The sequence below is a fragment of the Lygodium microphyllum genome, chromosome 24 (genome assembly GCF_053477565.2).
Source record: "Lygodium microphyllum isolate KBCC chromosome 24, Lygodium_microphyllum_v1.1.10, whole genome shotgun sequence".
In the NCBI taxonomy this organism is placed as follows: Eukaryota; Viridiplantae; Streptophyta; class Polypodiopsida; order Schizaeales; family Lygodiaceae; genus Lygodium; species Lygodium microphyllum.
Genome location: NC_141158.1, coordinates 64835328 through 64852185, shown reverse-complemented (window position 1 = coordinate 64852185; position 16858 = coordinate 64835328).

Below are 16858 nucleotides of genomic sequence, written 5' to 3'. Positions count from 1 at the left end.
CTTGTATCCTTTGCAATTCGGATTCTTCTTTCCTCCGTATCTTCTCTTCAACTTTCTTTGACTCTTTTTGTGCCTTCTGCAAGTCAGCCTTCTCTTTTTTTGTCATTCTCTCCCCGGCTTCTTTTTGCTGCTGCTACTTCTAGGGAGTCTTCTTCTTTTACTTTTTAAGACCTCCTTGGCTAGATTGTGTCTCATGTTCTTCTCCCTTGCTTACTATTATTTTGCTAGACTATTCCAACTCATGAGATGGTGTCCTCTTGGATGTTTCTCCTACTTCCTCTTCACGTACCACCTCTCCCACTACCTCTTGGATGAGGGAATTTAGTCTTCCATTGAACCCTATGATTGAAGCTTTTGAGGTAGGTTTCTTTCTTTCTATTCTAGCTTTTGATGTTGGGGACTCTGCGCCAGATGGCTTGCTCCCTAAGGCTAGTACTCTGGAAAATTGATCGATCATCTTTTTCACATAGCCATTCTAGTCAATCTCATCAGGAAAATGGGTTGCTAGGCTCTCCAACAAAGGCACTCCAATCCTCTGCATGAGTGAGTTGTACCTCTGGCTTGAAAATAGTGTGTGAATGACCTTGGCATGGAGTCTCACTTCAAGGTTAGGGATATCTTGGATGCTGATGCCGTCTTTTGTTAGGACTTGGTCCTTGTTCATGTTGAGAATGGCATAGACATCTCTTTTTGGTCTCCTCTCCACCTTTGTGCTAATCCCATTTCCTTCTCCACTAAGGCCTTGATCATCTCTACCCTCTTTGCCTCTCCCCACAATCATAGTGCCACATGCTCTATTAGAGTCATAGGTTCTCAAGAATTCTATGCACTGATCGTAATTGGACTCCTACCCAAACTTCTCAAGGTACTTTGCTAGGTTGCACTGTTCTATGATTCTTCTCGCTACTTTCTCCTTGTCCACCACCTTGTTGATATTATCATGAACTTCAGCTAGATTATAGGCCCGGTTCTCGAGGGCGATGCCCTATTGTCTTCTCTCTTCTTTTGTGAATAGAAGTCGATGAGTGTGGTCTTTCTGTCTTGCCATTTCTAGCTCCTAACATAGAACAACAAGATTCCATTAGTTCATTTACAAGAAGACAAAGGGATTTCAACACAATTTTCACTTCAAGGAGTTCATTTATTCCAAGCAAGCATTTCCTCCTTTCTTTTTAAGTGTAAAATCACTTTTCTCTTCTTTCCGCTTTTAGGTTTTAGTTTTGAGTTTCTCTTATTGTTTCTTTTTCCTTTCCATACTTGTTCTGTTTTCTTTTTGGTGTTTTGATTTTCAATTGATTTCCATCTCTTATTGTTTCTTTTTCCTTTCCATACTTGTTCTGTTTGCTTTTTGGTGTTTTGATTTCCAATTGATTTCCACCTTATTCCATTCACCCCTTGGAATGATATGAATCCTTCCCAGGATTATAGGTTGATGGCTTAAGGGCATTCAACGTATGCTCGGGGTGCTTTACTTCCACATGAGCCAAGTGTAGAAGTGCAAGTTATACTCTAAGTTAGCATAACAGTCCATGTCAAAAGGTCGGATGCCTACATGAGTAATGTAGGTGAGGACATTCGTAAGAAAGTCATCGGAGTTGATTATGTTGGCAATGTGTAGCTCTTCCTCAATAAGGATGCAATCTAAGTAGGGGTGGGTCATGGCATGCTCTTCTAGAGATTAAGTAATGGCCAAAACCCTATAGGAGGTGGGTACTCATAGAGGTGAAGCCTGTCAATTTATTTTTGCATCCTGAGAAGATAAATCCCTTGTAGACCAAAAATGTGCATAAAACAGTAGCTTCTTCTCTACTGCCCCAGACTGCCAATTTGATGCTTTTTTTGGCTTAGAATTGGGGGTAAAATACTAGGACACCTGATCATAATTCTCCCAAATCAGTCCTTCTTCTCCCAATTCTTTGGAGTGATGTTTGTTGCCTGTAAACTACAATTGCACGCTCGTCACACAATTTCACCAATCCTTCTTTTTGCATAAAATTTCCAAAAATAGCTAAAAGCCACTTCCTTTTTTTACATGTCATCCTATTCTAGAATTTGTCTACAACTTTTGAATATTTACAAGAAATAATATCTAAAATATAAAAAATAGGCTAAACTTGTCCAAAAATCTAGTAATTTTGAACCATCCATACTGCAGACATTGACACTAATGACTCATATGGCATTGACTCTCTAGATCAATAAGAAATTTGAATGATGATGCACTCTAGAGTTTTTCACACTATGTATGCGTAGCGGCATGACATCCACCCCCTCTTAACATGCACATCCTCCGGCATGTGCCAAAGTCTTATGGATTTGCAATGTCAGAAGAAGTATCCTCTGCCATGTTAATGTCTTTATCTTCTAGCTTTTCTTCTTCCATATTCTCATGTTCATGCTCAAAATCCAACTCCTTCAAGTCATATGCTAAAGACTCCCTACATTCAAAGAGCTTGATATGTTTTCTAGCCACTGGCATCCTTAGAGTTGTCCCATCCATCTCATTTAATGCATAGGTATCATTGTCAAAAACAAACCTTACCACATATGGACCAAACCACCGCTTTGCCATCTTCCGACTGGCACTATGCTGATTTTCATGGCTGTGTCAAAGTTTGTGTCCTTTGTCAAACCTCTTCTTGTTCTTGATCCTTGCAGTCTTCAACTTTTTCATGATTGTCTCAATGTCTTCAAGCCTTCTTTCTAACTGTCCAATGCGTAGGACCAGCAACTCTTCTCTATTCAAACCCTCTTCCCATGGTAGAACACTCCAAGTAGCAAAAGTCTCTTCAACAAGCATGATTGGTTGTTGTCCATACATTAATTCAGTAGGCATATACCTTGTAAGTGCACTATGAGTGGTCCTATCAATCCACAAAGCAAAGGGTAACATTCTTGGCCACTCTTTCATCCTGTCCTTACATGACTTTGCTAATGCCTTGATGATAGGTCGATGACCCCTTTCACTTTTGCCATTTTCTTCAAGATTATAGGTTGAAGTTAAAGCCAGCTTAATACCCAATCATGAAAAGAAGTCACGAGCCTCATCTGCATCCAAGTGTCCTCTATCAACAAACACTTTACCAACACAACCATACCTGCAAAAGACTTCTTCTAATAAGAACCTGCAAACTACTTGAGTAGTCTTTGTACGAAGAGCTCTACCTTCCACTTGATTTGTTAAGTCTTCTCATGCAAGCACAAGATATCTCATATTCCATAAACTTGTAGGCATAGTAACCAAATCAACTACCCATTTGTAATGCAGAGACAATGGATAAGTCGTTTGCAACCCATCCTTATGCTTTATCGTGGAATACATCTAACAAGATTTGCATGATTCCACATAATGCTCCACATCTTTATACATGTTTTTCCACCAATACTTATCTTTGATCTTGGAAAATGTGCCCCGAACTCCTCTATGTCCAGCCCATAGGCTTTCATGAAACTCCTGCATGACCTGTTGTTGAGAAGCCCTATCTCCCAATACATGTACTAGAGCTCCTCTCTTTTTATTTGCATGCTTCCATAAATATCATCTTTCAAGAAAAACCCATAAGCTTTTCTTTTAATCCTTTTGAATTTAGCTTCAAACCACTCAGCCTTTTTTGCCATGAAATTCAAAAGGATTAAAAGAAAAGCTTATGGGTTTTTCTTGAAAGATGGATATTTATGGAAGCATGAAAATAAAAAGAGAGGAGCTCTAGTATGTGTATTGGGAGATAAGCCTTTTTTGAATTTAGCATTCATCATATGTGCCACTAAATTGGTTGTTCCTTGTGGAAGCATACATATCCTAACCAATCCAAGAGATGTATTCATGTTAGTGATATCTCGACTTTCCACCTACAAGCTGGAACTGATCATATTCTGAGTATAAATCACCCATAGAGTAAATTTCCTTGCCTGCAAATGCTTTTGCAAATTCATCACTATCAGGCCTAATCCAATATTCCTTATGGTGACTTTATTAACTAGTTGTAAATCATGTATAAACCTCAAAGAACCATTCTTCTTTGGAACAATAAACCACCCATTCGAATATGGATCCGAAGAGGGCTCCAAAATCCGCATCCTAATCTTTTCATTTAAATGCTCCACCAGCTTGGGAAAATATGTGCGAGGCACTGGAATAGGCTTTAAGAAACTATGGTCTGATCAACACATCCAATTTCATCTGGCTAGAATGCAAAGGCTTTCCCATGCCTTGCCAACATATGCAAGAAACAAGCTCTTTCTATAGAGGAAAAATGTTTACTACAAAGCAGAGAAAGTGGAAAAAGAGGCATCAAGAGGAAAAGCACAAGGCAAAAAAAAGGAAAAGGCACCTCACAAGAGAACGAGCTTGGAAAAAATCTAAAAGCATGGGAATAACCACTAGGAGTCCAAGCACAACCATGGAAGTTGCAAAATAGCCAAAAGCAAGAAGGCACACCTTTAAATATAAAGGTGTAGCCAAATTTTTTGTAAAAGAGTGCCATGCTCCCTCTTGTGCAATTTGTAACCTTGGACGGGCAGTAAGACTAAGCTAGGAAGTTAGGGCAAAGGGAAAAAGGGCCTAGGCCATAGCCAGTCATGTAAACAGGGGATAACTGCCGCCCAAGGGAAAGAGGGCATGTATATAAGCCAAAAAGTTAATGGAAACTCTCATTCTTGGTGTGTCGCAAAAAGCTTCTTTTTCTTCCTCTCTTCTTCTTGCCTTCTTGTGTGTGCTTGAGTGAGGGAATGCGAGAGAGTGAGAGAGTGAGTGTGTGAGAGTGAGGGATCAAGGAGAAGAAGTTCCCATCTTCTCTCTTCATCTTCTTCTTGTTGGAAGAGAGGGAGAGAGACAGAGTGGAGCGAAAGATGAGCCTCAACTCATTGTTGTTCTTCTTTCATTATTCTTCCATTATACTAACTAAAAGAGACCTACACACATAGGTATGACTAACCAAGACTAACTATGGTTAAGTCACTTACTACACCGACTTATTGAATGTCACACATGTGTACAGTTGTATCACGATTGAAGAGAGGGAGAGAGACAGAGTGGAGCGGAAGATGAGCCTCAGCTCATTGTTGTTATTCTTTCATTATTCTTCCATCATACTAACTAAAAGAGACTTGTACACATAGGTATGACTAACCAAGACTAAATGTGGTTAAATCACTGACTACACCGACTTATTGAATGTCACACACGTGTACAACTGTATCCAACTAATGTCAGTCTAAAACTGAAGAGTAACTGGAACTTGATATTCTAACACTCCCCCTCAATCTCAAACCATTTAATAAACTCCAAGTAGCTATCTGAAGCATATGAAATTTTCTTTACCAAGAGACTTGGTAAATATATCTGGTACTTGGTCTTCAGTCTTCACATGAATGAAGTCAATCATGCCCTATAAGAACCATTTCTCTAATGAAATGGTAGTGAATCTCAATATGTTTGGACCTAGCATGGTAGACAGGATTACTAGCCAACATAACACTACTAAGGTTATCACAGTGCAATCTCACTCTACTTTCCAGTTGTATTCCCAAGCAATTTCATCAACCAAACTGCTTCACAAGCCACTAAGGCAGCTCCTCTATACTCAACTTCTATACTAGACAATGCAATAGTAGGGTGTTTCTTACTCTACCAACTAATCATACTGTTGCTGCCCAATCCAAATGCATAACCACTGGTTGACCTCATGTCATAGGCACAACCAGCCCAATCAGCATCAGTAAACCCTTTCAAGTCAAGTCCATATGCATAAAACAACCCATAATCTATAGTACCCTTTACATATCTCATGATCCTCTTGACTGCATCTAAATGTGGTTTGCGAGGCTTCTGCATGAATTGACTAATCAGCCCCACTGTATAACATAAGTCATGACATGTAATAGTCAAGTATATCAAGCTACCCACCATATGTCGATACATTGTCACATTCTTTATGTCATTCCTAACATCAATCTACAGCTTGCTTGACATTCTGATCAAGAGGTATCTCCATAGGCTTGCATTCAGCCATACCATACTTCTGTAACATGCCGTGAGCATACTGCTTCTGTAGCAACCATATACTTGAGGCATGGAGACTACCTCAATCCCAAGAAAATACTTTAGTTCACCAAGGTCTTTGACTTTGAATTCAGCCTATAAACATGATTTAATTTAGCAATGGCCTCTTGATCATCTCCAATGATGATAAGATCATCTACATAAACCACTAGAAACACATATCCACGATCTGTCTTCTTCATGAACAGCCTATGATCTGCATCACCCAATCTAAATCCATGTTGCTCTAAAGAATTGTTGATTCGAGCATTCCATGCTCTATGTGCTTGTTTCAGTCCATATAAAGCCTTTCTCAGCTTATATGCATGTGTAGGAAAGTTTGGGTGAACATAGCCTTTAGGCTGCTCCATATATACTTCCTCAACCAAATCACCGTTCAAGAAAGAATTCTTGATATTCATTTGCCATAATTTCCAGCCATTGTATGCTGACAAAGCAATGACTTCTAGCTGTTGCCATTTTAGCCACTGGATTGAAAGCCTCCTCATAGTCAAGGCCATATTGTTGTGCATATCCTTTTGCAACCAGCCTGGCCTTATAGTGTTCTAACGAACCATCTGACTTGCACTTAACCTTGTACACCCATTTGCAGCTAATGGGGACTTTGCCTTCAGGAAACTCAACCAATTCCCATGTCTCATTTTCAACTAGGGCTGCATACTCCTCATCCATGGCAGCACACCACTTATCATATGTAATTGCATCATCAAACTTTGTAGGTTCTTTGTAACTTGTCACACTAGCCATAGATGCATAATGGCAAGCTTAATATCTAGTGTATGTAAACCTGTCAATTGGTTTTCTAACTCTTTCAAATCTCCGTAACTATGTCTCACTTCGAGCTTGCCTCTCATGAGGCGATGCATAAGGACTCTGCCTTGCTCCAAGCATCATAATAGACGGAATGCCCAACTCACTATCCAAACTGTCGATGTTAGATGACTCATAACCTAATGTAAGTGGACCTATCACATCCTCAAGCATCTTTTCTTTTCCCTTATTTGGACCTGTGACATCCTCAAGCATCTTTTCTTTTCCCTTATCCAATCTCCCCCTCATTGACATATCCATGTCAGTGGACGTAGGAGTACGATTCCACAAGTGTCCTGACAAGGACTTACTAGAGGGGACCCATCACCTATAGGATCACTCATAGATGTACTCAAACTATAGGTGTATTTTTATCATTACTAGTGCTAGCTGATCCATCAGTAGCCAGTGCAACAGGATTACCATACCACAATGCCAGCTCATTAAAAACAACATCTCTACTAATCAATATCTCATGTGTAGATGGTACATAACACTTGTAAGATTTCCAGTCTTGTGCATAACCAAGGAACACACTCTTGACAGCTTTAGGATCCAATTTCTTCCTCTTTTCATTAGGAACATTCACATATGCAATGCTGCCAAATACCTTCAAGTGTGAAATGTCAAGCTTATGACCATACAACCTCTCATATGGAGTTACATCATGAATCCCTACTATAGGGGTTCTATTCAGCACATAGACAACACTCACTACTACTTCATCCCAATAACCATTTGGCAAACTCTTCTCATTCAGCATAGCTCTTGCCAATTCCATTGGTACCCTATTTTTCCTTTTTGCTATACCATTTTGATGCGGTGTATAGCTGCAAGTTAACTGTCTTTTGATCCCATATTTAGTAAGGTACCTATCAAAGTAATTAAAGACATATTCTCCACCTCCATCTGATCTAAGACATGAAATTTTATAGCTCAACTCATTTTCAGCATGCTTCTTGAAGTCCTTGAATGCATCACACACATCATCCTTATGTTTCAGTAAGTAAAGCCAAGCATACATGCTGAAATCATCAATGAAGAGATGGACCCCATATATCTGAATGTACCAACTGCAAGGGTCATGAGCTATTCTGTACATGTCTCATAAATGGAAACCGTGCTTGCTTTCCAAACTGACATGCATCACATACATGTCCAAAGTCATGATACTTGAACTTAGGCAGTCCAAGCACAATCTCCTTGTACTGCATAGATTTCAACTTTTGTATATTCACATGGCCAATTCACTTATGCCATATCTCAACATCCCCTATGGTACCATCATCATGTGCAAACATGGCTGCTTTCAATTCTGAAATTGATGCATCAAGAGTAAGCATTATGCCATCTCTTTGGCCTCTAGCAATCAATTCGCAGCCATTACCATATTCTTCAACACAGCATCCATCTCTATTAAATCTCACCTGCAGATTTTGTTCTGCCATATGTCCAACTGACAAAAGATTCTTGGTTATTGTAGGTATATGTAGTACATCATGCAGGCTCTTTTTCTTTCCATCAGGCATCAACAACGGAACAATTCTTGTGTGCTGAATGTCATGTTGGGTGTCATCCCTAGTACACACATAACCATGTGAACCTGCAACCATCTCATCAAACCATTCTCCATGGGGTGTCATATGATTTGAAGCCCTTGAATCAATGTACCATCTCTCATCTCTATTCTGCCTAGATGCATTCTTAGACACATGTTGCATGTCAAAAAATCTATCAACCTGCTCATCATGAGCACTGCTAGAAGATGCATAGTGCCCATGATGTTTGCCCTTTTCCTTTATATCTCCCTGCTTCTTGTAACAATCCTTTGCAATGTGTCCATATGTGCAACACTAATGACAATCCTTATCTTTGTTTGACTGATCATTTCATTGCCATGAACTAGATCCACCACCTCTACCATGGGGTGATCTCCCCCTACCTCTAAAGTTGCCAGAACCACGTTATCCCTTGCGCCATGCCAAGCATTCTACTAATGTTGTCCATAAGAATTTTGAGTGTCTCCTCAACCTCAAAAAGAGCCATGGTCTCTGCTGCCTCTACCACGCTGGCTAGAGTAAAGAACAGTGTCTCTGCTTTGAGATATGTACTAGAATGTGTATTCAACCCAAGCTTAACTTCCTCATGCAATAGCAAAGAAATCAACTCATCCCAATCAGGGGATTAGCTCTCACAGAAATAGATGTATCAAATGCTTTATACTCTTTGCCAAGTCCATTCAATGTCACTGTAATCATATCATCCTCAGACAGTGAAGATCCAATGGTGGCAAGCTGATATGCTATGTTCTTGGTCTCTGTAGTGTAGGACTAAATGCTTTTGCCATTCCTAGACATGTTATTGAATTGTTGCTTTAGTTGAATCTTTCTTGCATGTGTTATATTTCCATAATTCTTCATGAGTATGTCCCATGCATCCTTTGGGGAACTGCATCTAGTAATCTATATAACCATAGCATCTGATATACATAAGGAAAACCAATGTAACACCTTGCATGCTCTCTCAGTCCATAGCTTATGATCCCTTTTTTGATCATTTGTCGAATTCCTTTCATGCATTTCAGGTTCAGCCTCATCACATGTACATAAGTCCCAATAACCTCAGCCAACCAAAAAATTCTTCATACGGAACTTCCATAAAGCAATTTTTTTTTCCAACTTTTCTCCCATAATTTGAGTGATATTGTCAGTGCCTTGAGCATTTGCCATAGTTGCAGCTTAGGTATTCAATGATGTATATAACCTATAAGTATTTGACTCCGTTTCCTACAGTTTCAAGACTGGTTTCCTGCTATTCAAGACAAATTTCTGCAATTTAGGACAGTTTTCTTGACAACCTGCTTGTTGTAAATTGTATTCCAACAATGAAAAAACACAGTCAACTAAGCATAAACCAAGCTCAAATCAGTTCAAAACATTCTATGGTAGTGGCAAAACATCCAAGCAACAAACTATGTCCAGTATCAATGTTTGTATTGTATGCAAGTAGCAGTACCAAATACAACTAACCCACTATTATAACTAGCAGTATTTTCTATGTTAAAACAAGAGTATTCAGACCTCAAAACAGCCCCAAAACATCTCATTCAACTGCCAGTCTATGTAGAAGTTGATACATGTCCAACCGGTCAAAATATATTGCATGTATGTCAAGTGAAGATGATAGGTATTCGTCCTACATACAATAACCAGTCAATACCCTAGTATAACTAGCACCAAATCAGTCCAAACTTTGGACTTTCAACACTCACAATATCCCAAAAAGCATCTACCACTCAAGTGGTATGATCCAAGCATTTGTCACTAGCAAATAAGCATCACAGATACTTCAACCCTGTAGATATATTGTTTCCAAATTTAGGACATCAACCAGTTCACTATTTCTAGCCTGCAAATAAGCTACAAAACTGAGCATTTAACACTCCAATATCATGCTCAAATGCATGATAATAAGGGCATATACATTGTTAGGATGAAAGTCACCAGTGCCCTCAAATCATGTATTGTTTACTACATTAAACAACTAGTTTGCATAGGTCTGTGCTGAATATCTCAAAATATATGAGGAATTTGTAAAAAATTTCTTCTGCAAACTTGTAAACCACGTTGAAACGATTAGGAATTGTGGGCCGTTGCTCCAAAAACTATTCTTGTAGCAAGATATAGCTTCTGCAAAAAAAAAAAACATGTAGGCATAGTCTCCTTTAATGATGTTTTCTTCATATATGATGTCTTGATGTCAAATGGCAATTGCCAAGCCTTCAAGCTTCAAGCATTCAAGATCTAATACAATGTTGGAAGAGAGGGAGAGAGACAGAGTAGAGCAGAAGATGAACCTCAGCTCATTGTTGTTCTTCTTTCATTATTCTTCCATCATACTAACTAAAAGAGACCTACACACATAGGTATGACTAACCAAGACTAACTGTGATTAATTCATTGACTATACCAACTTATTGAATGCCACACATGTGTATAGATATATCCAGCTAATGTCATTCACACTAACTGAAGAGTAACGGGAGCTTGATATTCTAACACTTCTCTTCTCTTCTCTTCTCTTCTCTTCTCTTATCTTGCGCGGCTATGGAGGATGGAGCTTGACGGAGAGGGATTGAGGTTGCTCGAGCCTACATCAAGGATCATGGAGCTACTAGTGTGTATGGGAGAGGAGGGTACTCGATTGGACATCAAGGTAAGCTCACTACATCCCATAGGTAGGGAGCGCAAATCAGCTATGTGAGAGGTAGCCATGGCTGCTCAACTTGAAACACTTGACCAATAAGCGGCTCGTAGGTATCGGGGGTTGAGCGAGAGAGCTCCCTTCATTTTGGTTCCATTGCTGGGACTGATAGATTCGAGCCTTGAGCATCACACGCTTTGAATTGAGCATGGAAGTAGGGATTCATCCCCGAACCGGTGCTTGAGGTAGATAGGAGATTTAAGAGTGTTAATCGTCGAAAACAAGTAAGTATTTTTGGTTTTGGATGTGTAGATGGGTAGGCTAAAGAAGTAATATTATCTTGTGATTTTTGCTTGCATTAGGTAGGATAGGATCAAAACAATGTGAGCACATAGTAGGATTTTTATTGCTATATAACAGGTTGAAACATGGAAAATAAGGGCAAAAAATGAAATCTTGGATTAAATGTTGGTAAGAGGAGCAAGATTAAGGCAAATGCAGACCTGGGCAAGGCAATAAGAGGCTAGGAGTGGCAAGGGAGACCTAATTTTGTATTTGAGAGATTAAAGAGAGCTTGAGAGAGAGAGAGAGAGAGAGAGAGAGAGAGAGAGAGAGAGAGCGACATGTTGTGCAAAGCAATTGTGTAACTCAATTTTGGATCTCTCCCTATGATTCTATGCAAAACCCTCCATTGTATGCCATTTTTGCTATCTGGAAAGTCCTGTAGGCAACCATAACCACCGCATGGAGAAATTGGCCAAAAATCATCGTATTGTGCCATCAGGCTCGCAGTTGCAAACCACTGTGTCTTGGTCCTAACTCCCATAGTCAGGTAGTCGGACCATCCACCAATTGAGAGAGTTGTTCAACTCTAAAAATCAGACAATGCCCCTTGGTCCGATCGGACCAACCATCCAATTGGACACCCAATCGACCCCAGGGATCGGCCACAACTCAAATCAATTGTCTAGTCAGATACCTATTCTAGTCGGATGTTCACAATTGGACCAGCAACTCGACCACCTTAGGAATTGGACCACCATTAGGAATCAGACCAAGCTATCCGATTGGACCACTTTTTAGAGTCGAACTAGCCTAATCGAACTGTCCGACTTTGAGAGTCGGACCACCCAGAATCGGATAGTCTGATTCTGGGAATCAGACCAACAAACCAAAACAAGAAAACATAGACCCAGGACCAGTTCCACAACTCAGAGCCAACCAGGATAGAAATCAAAACATCCCTGGAAACCTACCCTAGCCTATAGAGGCCAAAAACCAAGGAAAACAATAGCTGAACAGCCTAGAGGTAAACTCTATGAGCTCGCTCACATAACCGACTAGACCTGTAGCCCAAAGTTGGCCTCTAGACTATAACCCACCCTTGATAGAGCATAGAGGGAGTAGCATAGACCCCATACAATCCTTAGGGGTGACCAAAAACTGCGCTTAGGGCCATACTAGGTCGTAAACAAGCCAAGGGGTAGCCATACTTGTATGATTGTCTTGTTTTATTTGCACACCCCATTGTGATTTCTTTTACACAAGTGCACCAAAAGAACAAAAAGCTTGATTTTTCACCGTGCTGCACACAAAGCACCAGCACTGAGTGTACATAAGTTGAGGATTGTTTTCAATAACAAGGAATACACTCAAATGTAATAGCTCGAAGGAACCCACTAGTAGGAGGAGATCCCAAAGCATAGTCAGGTGCCTCAGAGCCCCATTCATAGGACCTTCGGAGACAGTGGTAGGACTGAAAGGACAGTAAGATTGAGGGCAAGGTGCTATCGGAGCTAGCCAGACTGATTGATAACATTTTGGAACGGGAGGCAGAGACGATGTCAAGAGAAAAAACAAACCTGGGAGATGACCAGCTGGACTTGGGTGAATTCCCAATCGTGGTTTAGGGCATGGTCTAAGAGTACGGCCTGTTGACAAGAAAAATAATCCACGGCAGGCCAGTAGAGGAGGTAGTGGAAAGCCTAGAGGAAGAGAGGAAAGTAGTTAGGAAAGCGCTGCATGGCATAGCTGCCTACAATCGTGAGTAGAGAGCTAGGAAGTTGTAGCAAGACATAGATGTGCATGAAGCTCGACGTGTGCTAGCACTAGCCGACAAAAGCAAGGTAGGACCAAACATGGAGAGAGAGAGAGAGAGAGAGAGAGAGAGAGAGAGAGAGAGAGAGAGAGAGAGAGAGGAGAGAGAGAGAGAGAGAAAGAGAGAGAGAGAAAGAGGAGAGAGAGAGAGAGAGAGAGAGAAAGAGAGAGAGAGAGAGAGGAGAGAGAGAGAGAGAGAGAAAGAGAGAGAGAGAGAGAGAACTAGAGGTAGAACTTATGTTGAGTGAGCTTGTGACCAAGTGGCTCATGGACATTACGACTGCTGAATAGAATGCAACAACACTAGCAACCTCGCTACTCTCAGGTCTAGGAATTACTCAAGGGCGAAGAGCCAATCAAAATCCCTGTAGTAGCTAAGCAGTTAGACACAAGTAATAGTCTAGTAGCAACCGGTATAGCTTCATAAAGTAGTTCGAGCAAGTCTCCGAGGCTAATGGTCTCACGGACCTTGCACAATGCTCCTAGGATTTTGGGCTCTGCTTAGGTGATAAAGGTAGGACATGGTACACTAGTTTAGATGTAGCTAAGCGAGCAAACTTTACCCACCTGAAGGACATTTTTATCAAAAGATTCTTGAAGGCAGGGTACTCTAATAACCTCATAGTCTGACTGATGAACCTTAGTCAAAAGGACAAGGAGGACATAAGAGACTACATCACTCATATGCGGAGTCTCTTCAAGAGAATCCCAACGAATGAGCGGCCCAAAGAGAGAGAAACTCTCAAAGTTCAAACCCTAACAACTCCAGTCAGAGGACCTCAGAGAGGACCACAACCTCTAGTGAGAGATCAAACCTTAGCATGTAGGACAAGGGGAAGAGTGTAGATCAAGGCCAAGAGCTAGCCGAGAGGTGAGAATAGAGCTAGCACGATTGCAAAAATTGGTGAGGAAACTAGTGTGACCGCACGTCCAATGTGTGCATTGTGGTGGCAACCACCTCCCAGCGAAGTGCAAGGATCCTAGATCTAGGACTTACACAAATTGTGGTCGGTTCAGTCATGATGCCTTGTGTTGTAGGTTGCCTAGGATGTTCCTCTATGTCTAACAGTACAATCCGTTGTACCTAGGGAATAGGCTACCAAATTTCTTTGGAAGAGGAGCCCAGCTGGTGCTCCTAGCACCAAACGATGCAAAACCAGCCATCCCTAGGATGGAGATCAACCCGATAGGCATACCCATGCCACCAAGAACCTATGTAACCCATCCACCAAGTGATGCTCTAGTTCATTGTATGGAGGAGCCTAACGAATACGAAGCCTATATAAACCCTTACATCTCCTATGACAAGGAGGGCAATCCAATCCTGATGGACTATCAACCAGTACCAGCGATGGCATTAGGTAGAGGTAGGGGCAGAGGATTTGCAGGGTTGACCCAAGGGCCAATCACGTGTTGGACTTGCAGTCACCTAGGCCATATCTCATCACGTTGTCTAGAGAGAGAACAAGCGAATAGGGAAAAAGCTGATCTCAGATGTGTCGAGTGCAACATCACTCATCTCTTCGCCGATTGCCATAGACGGAAGCCATCCTCTAGCTCAACAATTATGCCATCAGTGCCTTTGGGATTGTTTAGAGTCGAGACATTCGACAACGAGGACACACCCATCTCACTACATGTCATGACCAAAGCACATATGAAGCAGGCATGCATTTCATTGCTAGGGCCCAACAATTTAGACACAACCTCAATAGGAAAAAAGTGCCGAAGGAGAAGGAAGAAAAAGATTGATGTAAAGGTCACACTTAAGATTGAGGATGCATTAATGCTAGTGATTGGCAAGAAGGTCACCGATTCAGAGGCAGAGACCACCGCCCTAAAGACAGCAAACAAAGGGAGTGCCAAGGTGGGGGAGTATCATTACCTTAGGCACCAACTCGAGGCAATAGCCAAAGTTAAGGAGTGGGTAAAGGAAGCCCACGAGCACCTCAAGGATGCTGAGCCTATCTTAGAGGATGAGATCAAGGATCTCTCTAACATGAGCATGTCAATCTCACCTGCATGACCAAGGTCGATAGACGCACCCATGCCACTAGCAATGCCACCTAGGCCAAGTTTGGATGCATAAACCTAGGAGAGAGGAAAGCAGCCAGCAACCTCCTCACGACGTTAGTGACCACCCCAGTGACTCTGAGTTTAGGAGACCTACTTAGGCAGCACCCCATGCTATGGCAGGAGTTGAAACACTGGGTGGAAGAACCGATGGAGCATGATGCCGCTGACTTGTAGGATCATGATGCAGTCATGCAGATACCTAGCTTGATGCTGCACTCAGGGCCAAAGTCACTACACATCAATGCTTTCTGGGAAGGCACTAAGATGCACACAGTCTTGCCTATTGTAGCCCTAGGAGATGTAACGCGGAAGGGAATCATAGATACTAGGACATGAGTGAGTGTGTTGAGCCATGCTGTGCTCCACACTTGGGAAAATCCACTTGTCAAATCGGCTAGGTTCAATGTCGCTCTAGTTAACGAAATGAAAGTAAGGCCATTTGGAGTCTTGAAGAATTAGCCAGTGAAGATCACGGGTGTCCAGTTCTTTGTGAACTTCATCATCATGAAGGGAGTGGACTACAACATTCTACTAGGCCGATCCTAGATGAGGAACGCTCGAGTTATCAAAGACTGGGGCATTGGTCTGATCTTCTTAGGAAACCGAACGGAAGCAGTGAGGGTTGAGATGGATACTTGGAAGACAATCCCCATCAACCTAGATGGCATCTTTGCCATGATTAGGGGTGACATGCTAGTAAGGAAGCCTTACGGGCCTTTGACCAAATACGTCCCTTGTCCTAAGGACGAGCGAGATTGGATGCGGATCCTAGTGACCATTGATCTTCCATTCTCAGACAAAGAGGAGACATACAAACATGCCACAAAAACTAAGAGCATGTCAAAGAAGGAGTCCACATTGCCACTCTGCATGATGGCCAGGAGCTCAAGAAGCCAACCAATGCCTATCTCTTTCTATATCCCTAGCAATAGGCTGGAACTTCACAAGTTCCTAGAATACCTAATAGGAAGATTGGCTGGCAACCCCATTGCTAATCTCAAGCCCCTCAGAGGTCTGTTGGATGAGACTAAGTGGAAATGGACTAAGGTGCATGATTTGAACTTACTATACAATTGGGCCATAGTCACCAACGAGACGAGAGTCTAGGGGATGACAAGCAGTCAAGAGGAGCTAATTCCGATGATGAGTACGAGGAATGCCACTCCATTAGTGAGAAAAGTGAGGAAGAAGTAGACACCATAGACTCCAAGCCTCAAAAAGGGAGTGCTTACAAGATCGAGAGAGGAGTCATGTGGATGGAATGCGATTGCTCTTGGTTGGAGCACATAGGAGCAATAAATTATGAACAAGCAAGGCTAGCCCAACTACCCACAACACCCTTGCTTAGGATGGATGCACCCACAGAGATACAACCCTCAGGAGAAACTCCTTCCTCTAGTGAGGATTGTGGGTTTAATTCTAAATCGGAGGTCAGTACGAAGAGTGACCTAGAGATACCTCGACCTTCTAGGACCAAACGCACCAAGGGGGACCTGCCAGTCCACCTGCGGCATAGACGATTAATGGAAGAAAGGAGAGGACAAATGAAGAAGTCAGAGACAGAACAATAGAACAAACCGTAGGACCTACCAAAATATTTCACAAAGTTTA